The 26,255-nt window shown below is 44.8% G+C and overlaps 1 protein-coding gene across 1 annotated transcript in view; it reads right to left on the bottom strand.

Moving 5' to 3' along the window:
* Positions 1–26,255, bottom strand: part of CTEXP (kinase family with ARM repeat domain-containing protein) — a 74,394-nt gene that overhangs the window by 10,250 nt on the left and 37,889 nt on the right. The gene's annotated exons all lie outside the window — the stretch shown is intronic.

Genomic DNA, 26,255 nt, shown 5'->3' with positions numbered 1-26,255 from the left:
TCTCATTTCATTAAAACATTTTCTTCAAGATCATCATTCTTTCCACAAAATAGGTTATTTGGAATCTTTGGTGGGTGAAAATTTACTCTTTCCTTCCGTGTTCTCTTTCTTTTGAGCAATGAGAGCATTTGATGAGTAGACGCTTAAAATCACTGTCTACAGCCAGTACTGCAAGAGTGGAAAGGATTTGCAATAGATTGCAGCAAAAAAAATCTACAACTTGCAACCTCAGGGGTCGCTTTGGATGACGGTAAGCCAAATCCAAGGGCAGATTGGGGTAGCCTCAAATAGCCAACAATAACACATGGATCTTAAGAGTGGAGCAAGATGCTGATCGGACCAGCCACACAAAAACACAAGGGCTGTTTTTAAAGCACAGATGAATCTACAAGCTGAGGGGTTGAATTGACAGCCTGAGAGCAAATATGATGCCCATTTTCAAAACTGCCAGGCTGGCTGCCAAAAAACAAAACTATACCTGCTATAGATGCAAATACACACACCATCTGGGTCGATTTGCAAGAAAGATGGCTGATCTGCAAGCTGTCCGCAAAATTCAGCATTAGGGAGATAGATGAGGCTCCAAAAAAACGCAGATTTGATGTGATGACAAAACTCCAAAAAACGCAGATCCAATGAAGGGGGCTGTAAGGAGAGATGAGATCCCGCAACGATGGGTGTAATGTGCAACAGAAGTGATTTATGGTGATAACTCAGAACGAGTGCTCACTGCATACTCAAGGTTCCTTTTAGTTCATGAGAGAGATGTGCAATCGACTAGAGAGAGAAGAGAAAAAGATATTGTGAGTGAAGGTTGTCTGAGTGATAAAGAGAGAAAAAAGACTAAAACCGGATGTGGTACCAAACCCCTCTCCAAGGGACCCCCTCTCTATAGCGAGAGAGGTATTTTCTTTAGATTGCACAAATGTTGATGCAATGGTCCTAGATGTTTATGCAGTCTTGTGGTGGATGCTCGGATCTGCGAGGCTAAGGGCTGAAAATGCAAAACCCTAGGGTAACTGTTGGGGACCTACAAACTTGACGAGGCTATGGGCAGATCTTCTATTGGCGATGTCAAGGGTGCTTACAGTGATGATGGTAATGGGCAGAAATTTGAAAACACTGGCTGATCTGCTGGGCTATGGCTGGAATCTACTGTCACTAGGGCTGATCTATTAATGGGTGGCTGGGAAATGCAAAAAATGCTCGGTTGATCTAGGGATCTGGAAAAGCCAGAGGCTGAAGGTGCAAAAACGCCATGGATGCTAATGGTACTGATGGGCTCGCTACCCATAGGGTGTTGTATTGAATTCTGACAATGTATGGAATGGTGATCCCTTGGGTCACCGTTATAGGGCAAAATAGATGAATCAAGCAGTCTCCTTGGTGAAACCCCATGACTTGGTAACTTATTGCCAATATGAACTCATTAGAAGAGGTGCTTTGTATGCTGTGAACTACCTAGACAAGGTACTCATGATCTCTTTGGGAACACCCCCACTGCCTACACCTGGCAGACACTGGTTGTGCTCATGTGCAATCAGAGAATATGCAACTACTCTAAAGTGCCTGGACATGTACATCCTACGTACAGGCTCACAAGGGTGCCAGAACACTTCCTAGGCTATCCTAAACCCTAGAAGTAGGAGTTAGCTTGTCCACATGCACGTGCACATCCTTGCCTTTTCAAGGTGAGGTATTGGTAACGAGCTGCATGGCTTCCGTGTAGCGTGCCAACAACTCCAAAGAGTTTGTGAAGAACTCTTCGTCATCCCACATTGTTGCGTGGAGTTGGCAATACTTGAACTTTCCGGCTCCATGTCTTCAACTTCGTCTACAATCTCAGGTTCATCCTCTCCAAGAATTTCCTTTGGGGGATCTCCCTGAAACAATTTCAACCAAAAAACATAAAATATGGGGTGCATTGGCATGAGTTAGGCAACCACAAATTCATAGGCATATCTTTTTTCTTTTTAATGATTAGAAAAAAATTATGCTTCCTAAAAGACTATGGATGGAATGTAGATGAAAAATGTGATGCAGTGCCAAACTTTCTAACAAGTGCTTGCCGAAAATGTGATCTTAACTTTTTTCTACCTGAAACAAATCGACTATGGCAAACCACAAAGGGAATACCAATGCTTGATGGACAATCATGCTAATGTTGTGCTGTGATTGTGTCCTGCCGAAGAACGGTGAAACACTGTGTATTCCTTGAATGCGAACTTTAGATATAGAACCTCTGAACGATGCACACTGATAGTCTGGGGAGCATTTAGTAGTAAGTTGGAAACCTCTGAACGGCGCAAACCTATGGTCTGGGGAGCATTTAGTTGTATTTGGAGCCACCAAGCGATGCAGGCTACTGTCTGGGAAGAGCGTTTGGTTTATATCAGTCCTCTATATCTCATGGCCCATACCTTTTCTAGGTTATTTGTAAGGGGAGTGATGAGGTAGTTGTTGAATACCTTCATGCCCGAGAAGGTTTGTCAAGGAGAAGTGTTATCGGCGATGTTTGTTTTTTATGTCCTGTAACATGCATCAGTGAGCATTTGTGTTGCATCGTGATGTGTCAACCATGGAATATTCCTCATTGGGTGAGATTGCCTGTATATGTAACTTTAGTGCATAGAGACACCCCTTTAAGGATCAGAGCAGTCTAGGTGTGATGGTTAATTTTGCTATGCCAGATTATCAAGAGCTCCGATATGGAATGAGAAAACTGATTGGCCCTCATAATGACCCTCAAATTTTATTTTTTCTGACTTAGAGTTGTTTCCTCAAGAAGGGGAGATGTCACAAACTGCTGACTTGTCAACCACTAAAGACCTAGAGGGTTAGGACTCCATGAGCCTAACCTAGCAAACCTGCAAATCTTGGTCGAGGGGCCTGAACCCTAATAGGAGTAGAAGAAGAAGAAGAAGTCCTTACCAACTTACAAATTCCTCCTAAAACCTTCAAATAAAGCAAGACAACCACACACACACACACTCAAAATTGCATGAAGACTACTAACGTTGCATGTTGTACGAAATACCGCAAATTGCACTGCAAGCTGATGACGTGGCAGCGTTGCACGAACATCCCTCTACGCAAGATTTTGGACCAGATGCTTTTAGAACGTACTACTTTTCATGTAACTGCTTTTGGGTGAGGCCAAGGGTCTTAAAATAAATGTGTTGGACTCTCTCTCTGGCATTCTACCACGAGGTGAAACAGAGCAAAGTTCCAAGAGTGTCACCTATTGAACCAATATAAAGAGACACCGAAAGGGGCACCAAGGTTTGGGGACATTGCACTCCAGGAGTGGAATTCCGCCACTCCATGTCTCGTGTGGATTCTCTCCCTTCCTGTTCAGTTGCTTTGTAGTGCCTAAAGTCTTTCAATCTGTTTCTTTTCAGTCGGCACGCGATACCCGTCCCGTTACAGAGTCTGCATTTCCCCTTTCAATGCTGTGTATATCTTCGCTCGAGTTTCACTAAGCATCTCTTTTTGCAGGTCCTTCCCCATTTTTGCATACATATCATTTTTGTGAGCTTACATAACTTTATGCATCTCTCCTTCAATCCCCTCCCTCATAAGGCTCAGTTCAACCTTAATCATCACCTGCACTTTGTCGTACATAAGTTCATCTTTGACATTGGAAATCTTTCTTGCTCTCAACCAACCTCGGGACGATGTGCTTTCTCACAGCTTCCTCCAAAAAGTACGTTTTGCTTCCAGTGGAATGTTATTAAATGGACTATCTTTTTATTTTTTTGAGTAATTTCTATTTAATAAAATTAGGATATTTAAATGTGTACACTTGAACAGTAAAAGTTAAGAACTGTAGATCTATTGGAATTGATAAAAGCCATCAGGAACGGACAACTTTGATGTGTCATAGGATGGGTGACATTAAGCATCCCGAAGGAGTTGTATCGTTAGTTCAATGGGAGAGACTGGGAAGTGGGTATTCTTGATGCGTCACATGATGGGTGACGAGAGCATTGGAAAGGATATATTCCATTGGTCTGGCATAAAATCCGAACTGGAGAAAGGAATACGCATAACGACGCAGACACAAGAATAAAGATGGGTTCTGAGAAGCTTTTTCTAAAGCGTAGAGAATTTTTAAGTGCTTTTTGGGAAAAGCAGATGCTTTGCCGCGAGGAATATGTGTTTGCATAGCATTTGTGCATGAGAACTGCATCCAGGGACGCATGAGAAGTGTTGTGTAGCATTAGTTTTCAACTCACTGAGTTTTATTGAGTTTTTTAGCAGGTTCACATGACCGGCCTCCCACTTGATAAGTGGGAAGCTACTTGATTAAAGCAAGGGTTATTTTTATTAGAGAAAAAGTGTTGCCTTTGGGCTAAAAACAGCAATTCTTCTCTCTCCTCTCTCTAGCAGATTCCGCCCCCTTCTTCGCTATTATTGCCGGCAACTCCCCAGCTATTCCTGCCGCCTTCCAGAAGCTCTAAAAGCTGCCAATGCTCCCTATTTTGCTCCTAGTTTTGCTAGAGCTAGCTACAGAAGATCCTTTCGCTGGGAATCTGCAATGATTATGCGAAGCCCGCATGCGAAGGTCGCTTTTCCGCACTCAGAGCAATAGGTACAGGTTGTGAATACACTTTTCAAGTTGTGGTTTCGTGTTTGTGCTTTTTGCAAGTACTCCGTTACAGAGGAGGAGCAAGGAGGCCTCGGCCTTTACTAAAGGATTCCGAAAACAAAATCAGGAATGGTCTATGGAGTTCCACACTCGGTGTGCAAACGGAATTGAGAGCTCGCCTCTCCAAATTTCCTGCACAAGAAGGAATCGACCATCCAGTCTGAGATTTAGAACAGAGGGGTTTCTCACGTTCTTGTGCTTGTAAAAAGATTCTCTCTAATAAAGATTATCTATAAGAGGTGGGACCATATGGGCCCCCACTACTATGTTGATCTTCTCCCTCATCTCTTTTGGTTGAGACTATTTATTTTCAGCTTGTTGATTATTCGCGTGCGTTTGTGACAGTGGTATCAAAGCTCAGCCGCCTCTCTTTTTCTGCAAAGGAGAACCATTCCAAGAAGGAACATGAAGAACCATGGCGAGCCACGGAAGAACTGCTGAAGACGAGCTTCAGCAAGTATGACTTCAACTCGCGGAATTGTAGCAATTTCTCACGTTGCCGGCTGTCCAAAAGGTTTTGGACGAATCAAGAAGCCGCAAGGAATAGATGCCAAAGGCGTCAAGAAAATCTTGACGATGGTAACAACCTGCGGGAGGAAAATGCGGAAAGAGGTGCCGAAGCGCACGAGGGATCTCCGAATTGGAACAAACGGCCTTCCAAGAACAAGGGCCAGGAAAAAGAACTCTCTCTACTGAATGAAAGCAAGGATGTCTCTATCTCTTCTTCATCCTACTCTCGTGATTATACTAGTACTTCTACTTCTCATATAGTATCTAAGCCTTCTTCAAAGAAGAGAACTCCTACTATTTCCCTACGTGATACCAAACAGAAGCCCATGTTCAAGAAGGATAACCACAAGCGTCACCACAAGATGCGGGTTTTCAAATCCGGTGACAAGGATGTCAAGTTTGATAGTTACATAAGACGGAGATGTCTTTTATTAGATAGATTGAAGTTGCTTTTGCCAACGGAAACTTTACCGAAAAATCCAAATTGCGTCATGTTGTGATGTATCTGTTACAGGCATGGACACTCCAAGCGAGAAATCAATAGCAGAACACAAACAAAAACTGCAAAATCATGAACTTTAAGAGAGAGAGAGAGAGAGAGAGAGAGAGAGAGAGAGACGGCACGCAGGAGTTCCGTGCCCAGATGCACTGGCCCCAAAGACTGGCGCCCCTTCCGATATTTCTTTATTATTGCTCGTTGCAAAGTACAACTCCCGAGGGTCCTCTTCTCTTAGTCCAAAGTGAGGCCCCCGGGGCACTTATAAACAGTACAAGGTATGCCTAAAAGCAAAGCCCCAAAAGCACTCTACCCGAAAGGACTTATCCCCAAAAGCATCTACACCCAAAAGCTGCCCAAAACTGCCAGCAGCACAATTTGCGGAAATCCGTATATTCTACCACGTCGTCATCATCAGCACGTTTTACAAAAATTCGTACAATTTGCCATGTCAACGCGTTTTATGTGAATCTCTCTCAAAGATCAAGCTTTTGATTGCTAGGGTTTTAGGCCCTTCGGCCGGTGCTCCATAAGTTCCTCAAGTCGATGAGAACTAGGATTTTTACAAATCCTTTAATCCTTTTGTTCTTTAGGGTTCAGCTTCTCTTGTTCACTCGGCAATTTCTCTTCCAGTTGGGCACGCTATGTCATCATTTTGTGACATTCCCCCCTCTTGAAAGAATTGTATTCGCACTCAATTATGCCTGCAAAAACAACCAAAGGATAGAACCTTTCTTCAGTAGACACTAACTCTATGTACTTATGCACCAGACTCCACCAATCCAGCACTTCTACTAAGACATCAGTCACTGATCAATCACATTTCTGTCGAGGGTCTCAAATACAAACCCTGATCATTGTAACCATTTAGCAATCACATGCACATCACGCTGATCTTTTCACGGATTTCTTGATTTACTAGATCTTGTTACTATCAGATTTTTATCTTTTCTTTTCGCATTTCTATCAAGCAAACCATGCCCATGGCCATCCCCACAAGAGTGTACATCCATATAGCATGCAATTCACAAATCACAAACTTAGTTCACACAGAAACCTTTTTCAATCATTCAAACTAGCCATTTCATTCCATCTAGAACTCTTGATGCACCTAGATCACTGTGTAGCCATCTCATCCTTCCGGAGGACCGGAACTCTTGATGCAATCACACGAGTATCCAATCATCTCATCCAAATAGACATCTCAATGCACTAGAATCTTATTCAGTTCACATTTACTTAGCCATCACATCCAGATCTCGTTGTTCTCTAACAGATGTCTAGATGCACTAAGTTCAAATCATTCATCAGACAAAATTCTAAAGACATTTCATCTTTCTCTACATGTCTCTAACAATACACATATGAAAGAGAACATGTTTCAAATTCAACTACTGAAATTTCCAATTCAGTGCACATCTGTTTATAACGTCATTCCACAAAATATTGTCATCCTATCAGTACCCTAAGTTAGTAACTTTATTCAATCTAGGCAATTTGTGACAAAGGAGCGGAGTGGCTCCCATCTCATGCAATCTGGACCGCACCAAATTCATCGCGGTTACTTTTGGCATAGACACTGCTAATAGCCCAAAAGCTTCAAGGTGCAGCTCCCACTGAGAGAATTTGCTATGTTCTCCACTTGCGTCCACTTTGCATGGAGGACCAAAAAGTACCCTTGACCAAACTAGCTTACCTTTCTGTTCTTATCTTGTGCCCTGTGACTTGTTGGTAGCCCTGCTGGCCTCCCAGTCCTTGACACCTCAATTTGGATCTATGGAATTCTTTGATCTACTAGCTAATTCCCTTTCCTTTCTCTCTTGTGCCCTGGAACCTGTGGATAGCCTCGCTAGCCTCCCCTATCCACTGGCATGTCAGTCTCAATCGTCGAAACCTTGGGACCCACTATCAGCTGATCACTGTCCTTTTAAATATGGTACCCTTAGTTCGTGTGAACCCTCGGATGCGCTACCATCTAATCCTCTTACTGCTCCGAAATCCTTTGATGAGTTGTCATCCAATTTTCTCGATTCAATCTCTTCACTAGAAGACTCTTGCCATGTTAAGGTGGACACTATTATGTCCGAAGGATAAGTCAATGAGCCAGCATGCGAACACACTTAGGACCGCCGGGGCATTTTCTCCCTCGCTAGGAGGTTATTTTCCCATGCATTGTATATACGCCCATCACTCTAGGGCTAACTTATCTTTCCATTGCACACTAAGTAATACTTCTCTCTGTTGTGTGCCTTGAGCTTCTTCGTCTTCTCCAAGCTATGTGTTTCCTTGCAATCCTCTTTCCAACATCCCAATCAACATAGCTTTCCATATTCTATGGAACCATTCTTGCCCTTTGGGAGTCGTCCCTTTATCCTTGGAAAAGCATTCCAAATCGTTGCTTAGTATGTTCCATAAGTCTTTGGATAGAGTCAGACTCCTGTTCCAGACAATACTGTCGAACACGAGCCAGAATGTGGACTCAATTCAAATCTAAACTTTATGAACAATTTCTTCCGCCTGACTTCGAGAAGGATATTCGGAAGGAATGGGATTGGCTCGCCCAGAAGGAACATGAAAAAGTCACGGCTTATGTTGACAAGTATTGGTCAGTCTTTCTTTAAGTTACGCCTTTCATGAAGATTTCCCGCGAGGAAAAGATGCGAAAGCTCGAAGCAGACATTCAACCAAGAGCATGAAGGTGTATCCCCATGTCACGGGAGATTGTCACAAACTGCTGATGTGTCAAGTCAGTGAAGAGCAAAGCCAACCTTCAAATCACGGCCGAGGAGCCTAAACCCTAAGAAGAACAAGCAACAACAGAAGAAGAAGTTCTACCAACTTATGGGACCCCGTTCGATGGGGCCCAAGAGACATAAAGGATTAAAATAAAGCAGGACCCACACACACACTAAAAGACTTGCGTAGCAGCTGATGACGTGGCAGATGTACGAAAAAACCCGAAAATTGCGCTGATGTGATGACATGGCATACTGTACGGATTTTCGCGTTTTGCGATGACTGTTGTCGTGGCAGTTGTGAGGAATTCCGTGATTTATGCTGGCAGCTTTTTGGCATTGCTTTTGGACAAGAAGCTTTTGAGTTTGAAGGCTTTTCATGTAAACTGCTTTTGGGGCCTAAGGCCTTTAAATATGAGACCATGGGCTCATTCTCTGGCATGCTTCCTGGAGAAGGTGCAGAGTCTAGAGTACCAACTTGTACTATGTTGATACAATATAAAGAAATACCCAAAGGGGCGCCAAGGTTTGGGGCCAATACACACTGGGGTGGAATTCCACCACTCCGTGTCGCATGTCGTCTCTCTCTCTCAGTTCAGTTGTTATTGAACTGCTAAAAGTTTGTTCAATCTGTTCTTTTCTATTGGCACGTGGTGCCCGTTTTGTGACAGAGATGGGCACCACGAGCCAACAACAAAGAACAGACTAAACAACTTTAAGCACTTCAAATAACAATTGAACTGAAAGAGATAGAGAGTGCACGACACACGAGACAGGGAGTGGCAGAGTTCCACCCCAAGAGAGCACTGGCCCCAAATGTTGGCATCCCTTCGGTATTTCTTTATATTATTTGAACTCTGTAGAACATCGGTACTCCAGACTGTGCACCTTCTCCGGGAAGCATGCCAGAAAATGAGTCTGTGGCTCATATTTAAAGGTCCTTGGCCATGAAAAGCATCTAGCCTCAAAAGCTGCTGCCCAAAGCTGCTCATCGTAAATCACAGAAATTGGTACACCTACCACGTCATCATGTCAACGCGAATTGCGGAAATCCGTACAACTACCACGTAATCATGTTAGTGAGAATTTCGAGAATCCATAGAGTTGCCACGTCATCAGGTCTTTGTGCGTGTGTGTGTGTGTGTGTGTGTGTGTGTGTGTGTGTGTGTGTGTGTGTGTGTGTGTGTGTGTGTGTGTGTGTGTGTGTGTGTGTGTGTGTGTGTGGGCTTGCTTTATTTTAATGCCTTTATGTCACTTGGGCCCCATTGGACAGGGTCCCATAAGTTGGTGGGAACTTTTCTTTAAAAAAATAGGCCACTCGGTAAGACTTTGTGAGTCGGTAAAACTTCTCCTACTGCTTCAGCTTCTTCTGCTTCTTCTTCTTAGGGTTTAGGCCCCTCGGCCGGGATCTGCAGGTTGGCTTTTTCTTCATTAGCTTGACACATTGATGAGTTTGAAGATAGTCTGTGGATATTGTATATAGAGTGACAGTCCATGTAAATAAACTTCTCATGTAGTCAGCATCAAGTAACGGTGATCGGAGCTGTGAATAATCTATAAGAAGAAGGAAGTGGGGTTGGATAGTTATGGCCCAACTCCATTCTTTTTCTAAATATCCAAGGTCGCTAGTTTCATTCGGACCTAGTAGCAGTCAACCAGATGAAGTTTCAGCGCACGACGCATGGATAGTGTTTCTTCTGCTATGTCTAACTTTTGGGCCTCTTCAACATTGGCCAGTCACGAGAGGTTGTGGTCGCGGCCGCTTTTCTTAATCAAGACATAAATTCAAGTTGCCGAAAGAGGGTGCTTTTTGAAGGTGGCAAGGTGGTGATCGGGGAGTTCTTGGTGAGAACCCACCCTTGATTGGAGGTTTTTTTGAAGGTGACTTTAAAATATATATATATATATATATATATATATATATTATCATGCTTGGCGAGGGGGATGGCGTGCACATGGGCCACCGCCAGTAGAAAGTGGTGTGCGTGAGAGGAGGGACGGCGTTGCTCGAGCATGGAGGCCATGCTGAGAGCCTTGTCAAAGCACCCACTAGCAGAAGAGGATAATAAGGGGGGGCGGGGGGCTGAGTTGAAAAGGAGGAACGCTGCAAAAGCCAAGTCTGAGAGAACGAGAGCGTAGGAGAGAGAGACACAGAGGGCGTATGTCCACAACCTTATGTAGAGCGCGCGAGAGGGTGGCGAGAGAGCGTGGAGAAAGGCTGAAAGCAGTGTTAGGAAAGCTCAAGAAGGTCGAGGGATATGGAGGGCGTATACAGTCAAGAGCTTTCAGGAACATTAGAGGGATGCCTACGGGGATGCATGAGAAAAGATGAGGCATCCAGCAACAAGGCACGACTCCATCGTGGCCTAAGAGCCGTCAGTGGGTAGTGATTGGGAGCCGTGAGCTGAGGGGGGGCGCCAATCGAATACAGAGAGGCGCCGGCCAAGCTTGGAGAGTAGGAAGCAAGGGGAGTACTTGTGACGACTCCAGGAAAGGAACCGAACGGCTGCGAGTACAAAGTCCAAAGGGTGGCCGATTCTGAACAACCAGAGCTGTGGAGCGAAGTCACCCGGGGCTGCAGAGGTAAGAGCCGACAAGCGGACTAGGTGAGAGTCAGTTGGCACTACAAACACCCTTGTCAACGAGAGGGTTGAGACCTTGGCAAAGCCACTAGCTAAGGTGCGAGGCTGGTGAAGGGAATAGCCGAAGAAGGGCCTCCCATCGTGGGCTTTGGATAAAGCGCAAGCAGGGTGCATCCTCTGTAAGGAAGTAGTTCGGGTGAGTTGAATTTTTGAAGCCACCTATCGAGGTGCAAAGGTTTGGAGTCAGCGGCATTTGGCAAAGTCTTTCAAGAAAGCTACAACGAGCACGGAAGCTACCAAGCCAACATGTGGAAGGAGAACGAAGCAACGCTCAGACTTTTCCTCCCATGTCCATACTTGCCTATGTTGTGTTATGGTCTTCATTAGTGTTTTATTATGAGTTTGCAGTGTGTGCAGTTTAAGTTTGGTATGGCCATGGGTTATATGAAGGCTTGAAGTTTTGGTGTCTACATGAAATTATCAATATTACCTCCGCCTCAAAGCTCCACTATCTCTTTTGTGTTGAATTTCAAGCGTTTCCTCTCACTACTACACTCCTACTCAATCTACATGGAAGAGCACGTCATTCTCTCTCTTGTCTTCGGCCCGGAGGTTTCTAAGTTAACCGTATCCTGCTCCTACTGCGAGATTTTAGCCTCTTTTGTGGTGGCCAATGAGTGGAACCTCCTCCTGAAGGTTGATGCAGAGGAATAGAGGAACTTTAGTATTCCGGAAAGCCTCCCCCACTTCATTCGCCACATTGAGTTCTATGATGAGGAAGATACCTTGTAAATATTGTGTAAGCAAGTTTTTTTGTACAAAGAACTTTTCTTAGTGCAGCGTTTCCTGGTTTTGGTTCTTGGGCTCTCATCTTTTGGCGATCCTACTGGGGACCCGAGTGTGTTTTTTAATTCTTCTGTTAAAGGCACCCAGTTTAAGACTGTGATGTTTTTCTACAGTCTTTCACCAGCCTATGGCAGCAGCTGGAGCGGAGAGCGGAAGCCGCACCAGGTGAGCTCCATTAGCTGCATCAGTTCTCATTCTGCTTGCATCCCGATGTGAAGAATAAGGTGCAAGAAGAAGACGCGCCCACCTTTGATGGAGCAGTAACAATGGCCGGAACGAAGAGCAGGAAAATTAAGAGAAAGCTTGAACAAACAACCGCTACTTCTGTGTTGCCTCAGAATAGGGATCTCGGTCAAGAGGGAAGCCTTGAGAGGGCATCAGTATGCCTTGATCCTGTGACTGACAACATCTTTCAACACCTCTGGACTCAGTTGCAAGAGCTTCGCATTGGAATTATGGATCGACACCCACCTGCTTAGAGGGTGAATGGAAGGGGACGAGGAAGGAGACGACGGTGCTATAATTGCGGGGAGGAGGGTCATTTTTCTCTCGAATGCATTGAGCCACCCAGAGAAAAAGGGGGTATTTACCCTCTCTATGCAAGAGGAAAGGAAAGAGGTGCAAGAGGCGAGAGAAAGACTTCTATTACTTAATCCTCCACCAGTGCCCTTGAATGAGGAGGGAAGAAGGGTAGGTATAATCTCTTTAAAAGAGCAGAACGAGATCTTAGCCAATAAAAGAGCTAGAAGAGACAAAGACCAAGAGTCCGAGGAAGAGCAAGAACTGCGAAGGAAAAAGGGCAAGGCCAGAGTAGAAGATAAGCCTGAGAGCAGGAGACGAAGGAGGAGGAGACGATTCAACAGCAAGATTACCTATTGGGACAAGGTATGGATGAGTATGATCTTATTAAAGATATTAGAAGCCAAAAAGCCAACATAACATTTGGCCAGATGCTTGCTTTAAACTCTAAGCTGAGGAGACAGTGGTCAAAAGATGTAATTACTCGGTCCCCTCCTAAGAATAAGACGCCACATGCTCCTGTATCTACTATTAAGAAGGGTCACCTATTCTTAGGAGGGAACCGAGTGCTTACACCTTTTGACCACTGTCTCCTCAACTTAGAGTTTAAAGCAAGCATCTAGCCAAAGGTTATGTTGGCTTTTTGGCTTCTAATATCTTTAATAAGATCATACTCATCCATACCTTATCCCAATATGTAATCTTGCTCTTGAATCTGTCTCCTCCTCCTTCGTCTACAGCTCTCGGGCTTATCTTCTACTCTAACCTTGCCCTTTTTCGTTCGCAGTTCTTGCTCTTTCTCGGACTCTTGTTTTTGTCTCTTCTAGCTCTTTTATAGGCTAAGATCTCGTTCTGCTCTTTCAAAGAGATTATACCTACCCTTCTTCCCTCCTCATTCAGGGGCATTGGTGGAGGATTGAGTATTGGAAGTCTTTCTCTCGCCTCTTGGGCTAAGGGATCACCTCTCTTCCCCTTCCTCTGTCGTAGAGAGGGTAAATACACCCCATTTCTCTAGGTGGCTCAATGCATTAGAGAGCAAAATGGCCCTCCTCCCCGCAGTTATAGCACCGTCCTCTCCTTCCTCGTCCACTTCCATTCGCCCTCTCAACAGGTGGGTGTTGATCCATAGTTTCAATGCGAGGCTCTTGCAACTGAGTCGAGAGGTTTTGAAGAATGTTTGCAGTCACCGGATCAAGGCCTATTGATGCCCTCTCAAGCCTTCCCTCTTGACCGGGATCCTCATTCTGAGACAACACAAAAGTGGCAGTTGCTTGTTCAAGCTTTCTCCTAATTTTCCCACTTTTCGTTCTTGCCATTGTCACTGTTCCATTAAAGGTGGCCGCCTCTTCTTCCTGCACCCTATTCTTCACATTGGAATGCAAACAGGACGAGATTTGATGCAGCTTATAGAGCTCACCTGGTGCTGCTTTCGATGTCCGCTCCAGCTGCTGCCATAGGCTCGTGAAAGACTTTAGAAAAACATCAAAGTCTTTGCCTACATCTTGCCGTAAATCCTGTAGTTTAATCATCACCTCCTTGACTGTCATCCTCTTGCCATACTTATCCAAAAGAGCTTGCTTGATTCGATCCTAGCTCTCCTTCCTCTCCTCCTCTAGAGTTTCGAACCACTCACTAGCCTTACCTCTCAAAGCAAGAGAAAGAACTGGGAGTCAATCCTGCTCAGCTACAAAATGCATGGCAATGGTTTGCCATTCAGAATCTGAGATAAAGTTCTTCACATCCTCTTCTGTCACCAGCCAGTGGCATTTCCATTTTTGTTTATTTTCTCTTTCTTTGGGGAATTTCGTTTGTTTTACCTTTTGGACACACCCCTCTGGAAATCTAACTGCCCTGCATTGCATTGCATAGCCAGTGTGGAACTTTTCAGAGAGAGTCCAGGCCTGAGGGCTAAAGAGCACAAAGGTTGGACAAGGACTATGGTTAGCCAAAGTGGATCATTGGCCAGCCAAAGTGGAATCCTTTGCTACATAGGCTACATTTCAGTTCTGGGTGTGGCTACAGTGTACAAAGAGGGTCAGATGACCTAGAAGAATGTAATGGCAAAAACTCCTAAATTTTAGGGACTGCTATTTTTGGACGGCAAAATGTCTTCGTGTCATTACGTGCAGTTTGACATGGGGATCATTTTGTTACTCTGTGGCCAAGTCAACAGAGGCTGCAGGTGAGATATTTTTAGACCCAAGGGTCTAAAGCGGGAAAATGCACAAATGAGTGACACTTGGCACTCTGAGGCCAGTTTACTACTTAAAGAGAAGGCAAAACGTGATTTTCAGCTGTGAGCTCGTTTTTGAGTGCTGTCACAGGTGGGAGAGCTTCAATGAAGTGTTGGCTTACCCTCTATGTACAGTGAGATACAGGATGTCATGACTTGCACACCTCTCACTGCTCTCTCTCTCTCCCCTATTCTTTATGGTTATGCCCCTCTAGTGGGCTCATCAGATTGACCATGTACAGTCTTGTGGTTTGATGCTCTATTGCTGAGGCAAGAGCCTCCCTAAACAAGAACAAGAGTAGCTAACTGCTACTCCAAAGCAGGGAAACGAGAGGGTGATAACCTCTCAAGTAAACACACAAAAATCAGCACTGTTTTATTGCTGATTTTGGGCTGTTTTGGGACTGTTTTGTGCTCGGAATCATGCCAGAATCAAGGGGCACGTAGTCCAAGGCATTGGGAACAGTGCAGGGACAGTTGACAGCTGAAATTAGGTCAAAAACAGGTCCTAACCAGAAAATACAGCGATCTGAAATTTACTGTAAGCTCAAGTACCTCTCACGTTTTTTTGGATGCAATGTGTATCCTCTCCAAAAATTGAGTCAAAGAGTTCAAGGGTTTGAGTGGAATGAACACATGCAATAGGCTTTTGATGGTGTCAAGGAGGCATTGTGTGCTTTACCAACAATGAGTCCTCCTGACTTGCAATCAGTTTTCTATGTATCTATTAGTGTGGGGTTAGTAGCTTAATGAGCTCCTTATTGGATGAGATTCTTCTAGGAAGCCAAAGACCTAGTAAATCAAGAGCTCCAATCTGGAATGAGACTCTTTATCGGATGAGATTCTACTGGAAAGCCAACGACCTAGGAAATCAAGAGCTCTAATTTGGAATGAGAACTGATTGTCTCTTTGAATGTCCCTTGGAATAACCCTCGATTTTTTTTTTTGAGCTAATATGAGTTGTTTTGCAATTATAGTGCATGTAAATAGACTTCTCATGTAGTCAACATCAAGTATATAGAGTGTGATAGTGCATGTAAATAGACTTCTCATGTAGTCAACATACGGTAGCAGTGATTGGAGCCGCGAATAGTCTATGAGAAGAAGGAAGTTGGGTTGGATAGTTATGGTCCAACTCCATTCTTTTTGTAAATATCTAAGAGCATGGAAGCTGGTTTGATTCGAATTCCTCGATCTATACTTAGTAGCATTCAACCGGATAAAGTTTCATCGGGCGACATCTGGATAGCGTTTCTTCTACATTGTCTAACTTTTGGGCCTCTTCAACAATGGCCAGTCACGAGAGGTTGTGGTCGCGGCGGCTTTTTTAATCAAGACATGGATTCAAGTTGACGAAAGAGGGTGCTTTGTAAAGGTGGCAAGGTGGTGACTGGGGAGCTCTTGGCGAGAACCCACCCTTGATTGGAGGTTTTTTTAAAGGTGACTTAAAAAACAAAAAAAAAATATTATCGTGCCTCGCGAGGGGATGGAGTGCACGTGGGCCGCTGCTAGCAAGGAGAGTAGTGTGCGTGAGGAGAAGGGCAGCGTTGCCCGAGCATGGAGGCCACGCTGAGAGCCTTCTCAAGGCACCCACTAGCAAAAGAGGATAATAAGGGGGCGCGGGGGGCTCAATTGAAAAGCAGCGACACTCCAAAAGCCAAGTCTGAGAGAATGAGAGGGAAGGAGAGAGAGACACAGAGGTCATATGCCCACAACCTTTTGCAGAACAGGCGAGAGGGTGGCGAGAGAGCGTGGAGAAAGACTGAAAGCAATGATGGGAAAGCTCAACAGGGTCGAGGGATATGGAGGACGTCTATAGTCAAGAGCTTTCAGGAGCATCAGAGAGATGCCTACGGGGCTGCATGAGAAAAGGTGAGGCCTCTAGTAGCAGGGTGCGACTCTATCGTGGACTAAGAGCCGTCAGTGGGTGATTGGGAGCCGTGACCTGAGGGGGGGCGTCAATCGAATATAGAGAGGGGCCGGCTACGCTTGGAGAGCAGGAAGTAGAGTGAGTACTTGTGACGACTCCAGGCAAGAAACCAAACGGATGCGAGTACAGAGAGGTCCAAAGGGTGGCCGATTCTAAACAACGAGAGCTGTAGAGCTAAGTCACCCGGGGTTGCAGAGGTAAGAACTAACAAGCAGACTAGGCGAGAGCTGTGGAGCTAAGTCACCGGCGGTTGCAGAGGTAAGAATCGACAAGCGGACTAGGCGAGAGTTAGTTGGTGCTACCACACCCATGTCAACGAGAGGATTGAGGCTTGGGCAAAGTAACTAGCTAAGATACGAGGTTGGTGTAGGGAATAGCCGAAATAGAGCCTCCCAACGTTGGCTTTGGGTGAAGCGCAAACAGGGTGCATCCTCTGTAAGGAAGTAGTTCAGGCGAGTTAAACTTTCGAAGCCACCTATTGAGGTGCAGAGATTTGGAGTCAGCGGTCTTTGTCAAAGTCTTTCAAGAAAGCTACAACGAGCGCGGAGGCTACCAAGCCAGCATGTGGAAGCAGAACGAAGCAACGCTCAAAGTTTTCATGTCCATGCCTGTACTCGCCTATGGGTGTTATGGTCTTCATTAGTGTTTTATTATAAGTTTGCAATGTGTGCAGTTTAAGTTTGGTATGGTCATGGGTTATATGAAGGCTTGAAGTTTTGGTGTCTGCATGGAATAATGAATATTACCTCTGCCGCAAAACTCCAGGATCTCTTTTGTGTTGAATTTCAAGCGTTTTCCCTTACTACTACTCCTACTCAATCTACATGGAAGAGCACGTCATTCTCTCTCTTGTCTTTGGTCCGAAGGTTTCTAGGTTAACTGTATCCTGCTCTTACTGCAAGATTTTAGCCTCCTTTGTGGTGGCCGACGAGTGGAACCTCTTCCTGAAGGTTGATGCAGAGGAACGGAGGGACTTTAGAATTCCGGAAAGCCTCCCCCACTTCATTCGCCACATCAAGTTCTATGATGAGGAAGATACCTTGTAAATATAGTATGTAAGAAGGTTTTTTTGTACAAAGAACTTTTCTTAATACAGGGTTTCTTGGTTTTGGTTCTTGGGCTCTCTCATCGTTTGGCGATCTTGCTGTGGACTCCAGTGTCTTGTTTTATTCTTCTGTTAAAGGCACACAGTTTAAGCTTCTGATATTAGTATATTGCCTGCATCACTCGTATCAGCTCATATCGGTGCTTTACATTGTAGCTTGCAAAATGGTGGAAATCAATTTGCCAATCTTGATCAGGGAAGATGTAACCGGCTTGTTAACTTCAAAAAGGGCGGTAGACTTTACTTCAAACCTTGATTTAGCTTTCACCCATTATTAGTCGTCTATTCTACCTGTGCTATAATGACACAAGAGAGGGGAATGGGATACAGATGCTAGAATGCATTTGTATGCGAGTCAGACACTAGATTGGCCCCTAAATAGGCGCCCCTTTCGGTATTTCTTTATTCTTTTACAATTAAGAGGAAGTACAAAGAGTGCTTATAGCACTAAACCTGTATCCCGCAGTTTCTAACCTGTTTGGAGGAATTTGGGTAACATAAGGGCGCAGAACCCTACCCAAAACAGTCTGCAAGTAGGGAATCCTAAGGAGACCACTGTCCTTGTCCCGATTCCACCTTTAATTGACCAAAACAGAGCATAACCAGCCTCTGTAATTTCTGGTTATTGACTGGTTTTTCTCTGTTTTCAGCTCCCTGTAGCCATTGCACTGTTCCCTGCACCTTGGGCTAGTTGCCCCTTGAATCTGGAAGGATTTAGGGCATCGAAATAGCCCCAAACCTGCAAAAATCAGAGTTCCGGGAATCCTAATCTGTATCCAGCAATACAACACCTATTTTGGCTAAATTTTGGCAGCACAACGGATCCAAAATTCTTAACTTTAGAGACACACACAAAGCACTTTGCAAAGGAAACCTGCGCGACGGGAATTAACACTTGAATACATACACGGCTCGGAAGCTAGAATGCCCCGAGTAGACGCCGACAACCTGTAGGCCCCAAAATTGGCGCCTTTTTCGGTATTTCTTTATACTTTGAGAGGGTAAATTTACAAAATAGAGTCCTAGGAATCCTTTGTCTATATCCAACTAGATACCATTTGATTTGGCCAAATTTCGAATTCCCTTGCTGGAACTCACTTCCACTGGCATAAACCCTCTGATTCCAACTCAAAAAGAGCAATTACAGCTCGCTGGAATTTCTGGTTTTTCACTTGTTTTGAGCCCCAACACTTTCCAGAAGTGTTCTCTGACAATTGGGCACTGTTCCCAATGCATCTAGTGTCACCAGCGTGTGACTACTATCTATCCTTTTTGTTGATTTCTTTCTTATTATCTATTTACTTTCACTTTTTGGAAACACCCCTCGGGAAATCTAACTGCCCTGCATTGCATAGCTAGTGTGGAACTGTCCAGAGGGAGTCCAGGCCTGAGGGCAAGAGAGCACTAAGGTTGGACAAGGACTATGGTTAGCCAAGTGGGGTCATTGACTAGCCAAAGTGGAATCCTTTGCTACAGAGGCTACATTTCAGTTCTGGATGTGGCCGCAGTGTACAAAGAGGGTCGGATGACCTAGAAAGATACAATGGCAGCATCTCCTAAAATTTAGGGAACTGCTATTTTGGGACCTGAAAATGTCTTCGCGTCATTACGTGCAGTTTGACATGGGGATCATTTTGTTACTCTGTGGCCAAGTCAACAGAGGCTGCAGGTGAGATATTTTTAGACCCGAGGGTCTAAAGCGGGAAAATGCACAAATGAGTGACACTTGGCACTCTGAGGCCAGTTTACTACTTATAGAGAAGGCAAAAACGTGATTTATAGCTGGGAGGCTCATTTTGCAAGTCTCTGTCACAGGTTAAGAGCTATGGAGTGCTTGCTTTCCCTCTTATGCACAGTGCGGTGCCAGGAGTGATGCCCTGCACGCTACGCACTGCCCTCTCTCTCCCCTTTGGCAGTATGTTATGCCCCTCTAGTGGGCTCTTCATTTGACCAATGTACAGTTGTGTGGGTTCATGCGCGATTGCCGAGGCAAGAGCCTCTTGCACAGGTACTGGATTAGCTAGCGGCTAATCCCCCCGCAGGTACAGGTGAATTCGGAGAGGTTTCACGCCAGAAATCTCGTCCGATTCAAAGGGCAAGTAGCCCTACAGGTGCGGGAGCTCGAGGACTTGCTAGGGATGCGACCGGCACGCGAAACGGAGCCCGAAACAGTGAATTACAGCCTGCTGTGTATTTTTGCAGGTTTAGGGTTTTGGCCCTAAACGGACCCTAATACCCCCAGGAGGTTCGGGGACGCAAGGGGACCGCTGTACAGGCGATCTGGCGTATTTTCAGGGCTGAAAACAGAGAATCCAGCGTGCTGCAGATTCTCGCCAGGTTTTGTAAAGTGCCCGTATGCGTCGGGAAAGTCGGTCAATGCGTGGAAATACTGACCGTGAAGGGTTCTAGTACAGTTATGCTGCCGAAATCAGGCTGGAACAGTGGAAATTCAGCCGAGTTTGTGCGGGGCAGCTTGTAGGGAACCACAGCGTTTATTCCCTCTTTTGAACAATAAAGAAATACCGAAAGGGGCGCCTAAGTTAGGGGCCAATCTGGTGTCCGTCTACTCATACAGGTGCAATCTAGCAGCCTGTATCCCTCTCCCCTTTGTTGTGTCTTGAAAGTACAGGTAAAATAGACGACTAATAATGGGTGAAAGCTAAATCAAGGTTTAAAGTAAAGTCTACCGCCCTTTTTGGATTGAACAGGCCGGTTTCATGGTTCCATCGACGGGATTAAATCACTTTTTCCCATAGAAGTGAGCCTTGGTCAGTTTTGGGCTTGAAGACACAGGGGATCATAGACCAGACACAGGGAATTGCAATTATGGCTGACAGACCAGATGATGTGACTGAAGAGGTTTCCTCTTCACAGGGTCAACAGACACATGAAGTGGGTGAGTCCTCAAGACCACCACAGACTGATGATGATATATTCAGGACCCAGTTGGCTACTGCTGTGGCTATGTTCACACAAGTAATGCAGAACCCAAGGTTTTTAGCCTTTCTGCAACCTCCTGTTCCGTCTCAGCAAGTTGGGTCACTGGATCATATTCAAAAGCCTGTTAAGGCTCGAACACAGGTGATTCATACCGCACAGTCAATGGAAACACCTGTACACTTGACGGAGAACATGCAGTCTCCACAACGTATGCCTAAGGTGCAAGAACAGGTGGCTGAGATGCCAGTTTTTCAAGCTGTACCAATTCAGCCCGCCACCTTTCAGCAGCCTATAGCTGGTTCTAATGGGCAGGGAAGCAACTTACAGGCTATGCAACAGGTCTTCCCACCACCTTCAGTACACCCTGGCTATTTTGGAGGTGGATCGGTATTTCAGAGCATGGCTGGTCATGCACCTGGAAATCAGTTTTATACGCCAGGAACAGTGTTTGCGGGTGCTCAAACGATGATGCCTAACCCCATGTACAGTGTCATGGGTATGCAACCAGGGTTTCAAAGCACTCAGGGACAATTTGGGATGCCACAAGCAAATTTTGGTATGGCTGGAATTACAAATCAGCAGCCAAATATGGCATTTCCAGGTCAAGTTAATAGCGGCCAAGGAACACAGATGAACCTTAATAGTGTTCCCATGTTTCAGTCACTTCCATATGACAATTTAACGCCGCTGGAGAGGCCAACTCCGTACAAAGAAGGTGGCAAAGGAGTGTCATTCACGACCTTTACAGGGTTTGATGACAGGAAGAAGGCTCTTTCATTCCTCCAGCAGTTTGATAAGGCCTATGCAGGGGGAAACTTTACAGAGGCTTCAAAGGTCCGCAAGGCAGCCACTTTCTTGACAGGGAATGCGGGACAATGGTGGACAACTTTATTGCTTCAAGGGCAAGCTCCGTCCACATGGATTTACTTCAAGCAGATTTTTGCAGCAACATGGTTATCTGATGATTTCGAAGCAGATGTCATGACAGAATGGCACCAGCTTAATGCTGCCACTTGCAGAAATCTGGATGATTACAATCGGAAGTTTTGGAAAGCTCTACTTCCAGTAACTTCCTATAGGTTTGTGCCATTGACAGAACAGATAGAAAAATACTGTTGTGGCCTACCCAAAGGATTGAGAAAATACTGCACAAAGACCAAAGTCACTACTTTGACGCAGCTCATCGAGGTAGCAAACACTGGCAATGGTTTGCTCAAGGGAGAAGATTGTGAATTTAACACTGGCGTCAAGGCAGGATCAGGCAAGAAAAATTCAGCCAAGAAGCACGTTCCCAATGAGGCTCCTAAAGGGACTCAGGAGTCGGCCAACGCAGGGAAAGACAAAGCTACGGCTGAATCAGAAAAAGGACCCGCAAAGAAATGGAAAAGACGTTTTCCTCGCAAGTCAGAAGAGCAGAAGAAGGTCCTGAGGACAGAGAACAAATGCTTTATATGTGAGCAGCCTGGCCACATTGCTTACAACTGTCCTACAAAGAAAAGGCCAGCTGATTCTGAAGACAAGGAGGACAGGAAGGGAAAGAAGCCCATGGCTGGTCTAGTGCCAGATATGGTGGGCGACAAGCCAAATTCAGATGCAAGTGAGCTTTGCAGAGCATGGGGAAAGGTTAGGGATCAAACAGTGCTTATCTTCTTTGATCCAGGTGCCAAAGCCAACTTTATTTCCCCAGAATTGGCTTCAAAGTTGGGAATCAGACCTGAAGAGATGGGGTATACAGCAGAGGCAGGTTTGGCATGTCCTGGCCATACAGAGGCTGTGACACCCATCATTGGAAAGTTGCGTCTACATATCCAGTCCTATGTAGATGCTGAAGAATTTTACATCATGCCACTGGACGGATGTGATGTGTTGTTAGGTATTCATTGGTTGTTTCGTGTACAGGGAATCATGGATGCCTACAACAAAAAGATCATTGTACAGAGCAGGGGAAAGACTCACATTCTGGATGTAAAGCTTAAAGGGGAGTCTATTCCTACTGTATCAGCTTCTGCTATTACTTCTGTAATGAAAAAGCATCTTTCTGCGTACTTGGTTTTTGCACGTGAAGTGTCAGATTGTGATGAATCAAATTTATCTGTGCTAGATAAAGAAAGGTCAATGTTTTTACAACAGTATAGTGACTGTTTTTCCGATTCATTACCGTCTCAATTACCGCCAGAGAGACCCGAGGACCATGCGATAGATTTGGTGCCAGGCAGTAGCCCACCAAATAAGCCTCCGTACAGGGTTAGTGCGGCTCAGCAGAAAGAGATAATGGGCCAAGTACAGGAGCTGTTAGAAAAAGGGCTGATTCAGCCCAGTTCATCTCCATTCTGTTCTCCAGTATTGTTGGTGCAGAAAAAAGATGGCTCATGGCGTATGTGCATCGACTACCGTGCACTGAACAAGAATACCATCAAGAATAGGTTCCCTATACCTAGAATTGATGATATTATGGACAAATTAGAAGGAGCAGCTATGTTTAGCAGGATAGATCTAAAGAGTGGGTATCATCAGATCCGCATTAGATCAGAGGATGTGCACAAGACTGCTTTTAGAACAACGTTTGGCCTTTACGAATTTTTAGTGATGCCCTTTGGTCTCACAAATGCTCCTGCTACGTTTAATAGGATGATGGACAGAATTTTCCGTCCACACCAGCAGTTTGTTGGTACGTTCTTTGATGACATGATAGTCTATTCAAAGAATGAAGAGGAGCATAGGCATCACTTGGCCATTGTGTTCAAAGAGCTACGCAGTCATAGGTTGCTCATCAATGCAAAGAAAAGTGAGTTTTTTCTGGAAGAGATTCACTTTCTGGGACACATTGTCTCAAAGGACGGTGTCAGAATGGATCCTGCAAAAGTCGAAGCGATCAAGTCATGGCCAAATTTGAAGACGGTGCATGATGTCCGAAGCTTTTTGGGACTATGCTCCTATTACAGAAGGTTTATCCGAAATTTCGCTGAGATTGCTTCACCTTTACATGCTCTTCAAAAGAAGGCAGTCACCTTTAGATGGACACAGAAAGAGATTTCAGCTTTTAATCTCTTAAAGGAAAAGATGACTTCAGATCCAGTCATTGTGTTGCCAGATCTTAGGAAGTCATTTGTTGTCCAGTGTGATGCCTGCGGTAGTAGCATTGGTGCTGTGCTAATGCAAGATGGCAGGGTAGTAGCCTATGAGAGCAGAATTTTGCAAGGGCCAGAGATGACCATGCAGGTCTATAAGAAAGAGTTACTGGCTGTGATTCATGCGCTCTTAAGTTGGAAACACTACCTGCTAGGTGCAGACTTTGTTGTCCAAACGGACCATCAGACCTTGCGATACTTCTTGACACAAACAAAGTTATCTGAGAAGCATATGCGATGGGCAAATATCTTGTCCATGTTCCATTTTCAGATTGTGCATGTGGAAGGCAAGAAGAACGTTGTGGCCGATGCCTTGTCAAGGAAGCCACAAATTTCAGCTGTGTCGATTCCTTATCATCATGAACTTGATGATATGAGAGAACAGTATGCAAATGATGAAGATTTTGCAAGGGTCTTCGAGCAACTAATGGATGGACAACGTCATGAACACTATCTTCTTAAAGACGGGTTTATGATGATGCATGGCAGATTGTGTGTCACAAAGCCATTGCGACGCAAAGTTATGGAAGAGAGTCATGTCCCACCGTATGCAGGGCATCGTGGTATCGATGCTACAGTTAAAGCGGTAGAGACATTCTTCTATTGGCCTACATTGAGAAGGGATGTGATTGCCTTTGTGCGAGAATGCCTAATATGCCAAAAGGTCAAGTTTGACAGGCAAAAGGCACCAGGGTTATTGCAACCACTACCTATTCCAGATAAACCATGGGAAAGTATTGCTATGGATTTTATCTTTGATCTTCCGAGAACGCAGACAGGAAATGATGGTATTTGGACCATTATTTGCAGATTCAGCAAACAGGCTCATTTTATTCCTGTCAGGAAGAAGATAAAGCCAGATCAGATGGCACGCTTGTTTATGAGCAATATTTTCAAGTATCATGGCATGCCACAGTCGATTATTAGCGACCGTGATCCACGCATGACTAGTTTGTTCTGGAAAGGCTTGTTTGAGAATATGGGTACCACACTCAAATTCTCTTCGTCATTTCATCCTCAAACAGATGGGCAGTCAGAAGAGGCAAATTCTACTGTCCTAGATCTGCTGAAGTGCTATGTGTCAGAGCATAAAGGAAAGTGGGAGCAGTATTTGCCATTGGTGGAGTATGCATACAATAATACAGTGCATTCATCAACTGGCAAGGCACCTTTTGAGATAGTTGAAGGTGGCAAGAAAGTTCCTCCCATACTGCATACAAAGGATAAGATATTTGAAGCAGATAAGTATATTCAAGACATGGATGAAATGTACAAGAAGGTCAAAGTGGCCTTAGAAAGAACTCAGGCAAAGCAAAAGAAAGCAGCTGATCGTCACCGTCGTGAAGTGGTATATTCACTTGGTGATTGGGTGCTTCTACGCTTTGAAAAGGCAAGGTTAAAGAAGATGAAGGGCAAGGAAAGAGTGTTTCCAAAGCTCAGCATGCGTTACTATGGGCCTTTTCAAGTGTGCGACATAATCAGTGATGTTGCATATAGGCTGAAATTGCCTGACAGTTGGAAGATTCACAATGCGTTTCATGTGAGTCTTCTCAGACCCTATGTGGGTGATGTGCCAGAAGATATGCCAGCTGAAGATCAGCCGGAAGTCGAGGAACTTGACGAGATCTTGGTCCCTGAACAGATTTTGGCACACAAAGAAAGGAAAGTGAAAGGCAAGGTTGCTAGGCGTTACTTGGTAAAGTTCAGAAACTATCCACCAATGGATGCTAAGTGGATGGAAGAAGGTGAACTTGCAGAGTCACCAACTGTGTTATCACTTTACCTGGAAGCCTTCGATTTGCAACCTACCTTGACCCCTTGAGTTTCAAAGCTAAATGGATTGTCAGTGTGACAATGGCTTTTGAAACAAATGATGTACATGGTATTTAAAGTGAGCTCAAATGAAATACCTGTTACATGAATGTTAGAGCTGTACAGATTGTCAGTTTGGCAATTGCTCTTATGGAATGTCCAAAAGTTTGGTTAGTGCTATAGAAGTGAGTATTTCTTGTCAGTCTGTCAAGGATACAGTGATTGCTTCTATTAAAGAGTACATGTGTAACTGCATTCTTAAACTGTCGGTTTGGGTATGCTCGAAAGTGTTACGGGATCCAACGTGTACTATAAGACCGTGGCAAAATGTGCAGCTACCATTTTGTCATTGGAAAGTTAGTGACTCAAAGCAATGGCAGAGTGCGAAGCTACCACTATGTCATTGGGACAGGGTTCACACGCAGGCAATACATGAGTCGACGAGGTGTTGAATACACCAGGGTTGACAATGAGCATGTATGTGTCGTATATGTGTCGACATGTGTTGAATACATCAGTGTTGACAGTAAGCATGGACGACATAGATGCAAACGAGGACGTTTGAGATTTCAAGAGGGGGGTATGTCACCAGCGTGTGACTACTATCTATCCTTTTTGTTGATTTCTTTCTTATTATCTATTTACTTTCACTTTTTGGAAACACCCCTCGGGAAATCTAACTGCCCTGCATTGCATAGCTAGTGTGGAACTGTCCAGAGGGAGTCCAGGCCTGAGGGCAAGAGAGCACTAAGGTTGGACAAGGACTAT

Source organism: Adiantum capillus-veneris, chromosome 28, assembly GCF_014529385.1.
Source record: "Adiantum capillus-veneris isolate H3 chromosome 28, ASM1452938v2, whole genome shotgun sequence".
Taxonomy (NCBI): domain Eukaryota; kingdom Viridiplantae; phylum Streptophyta; class Polypodiopsida; order Polypodiales; family Pteridaceae; genus Adiantum; species Adiantum capillus-veneris.
Note: the sequence above shows the minus strand (reverse complement) of the source record. Positions and strands in the feature narration are given on the sequence as shown.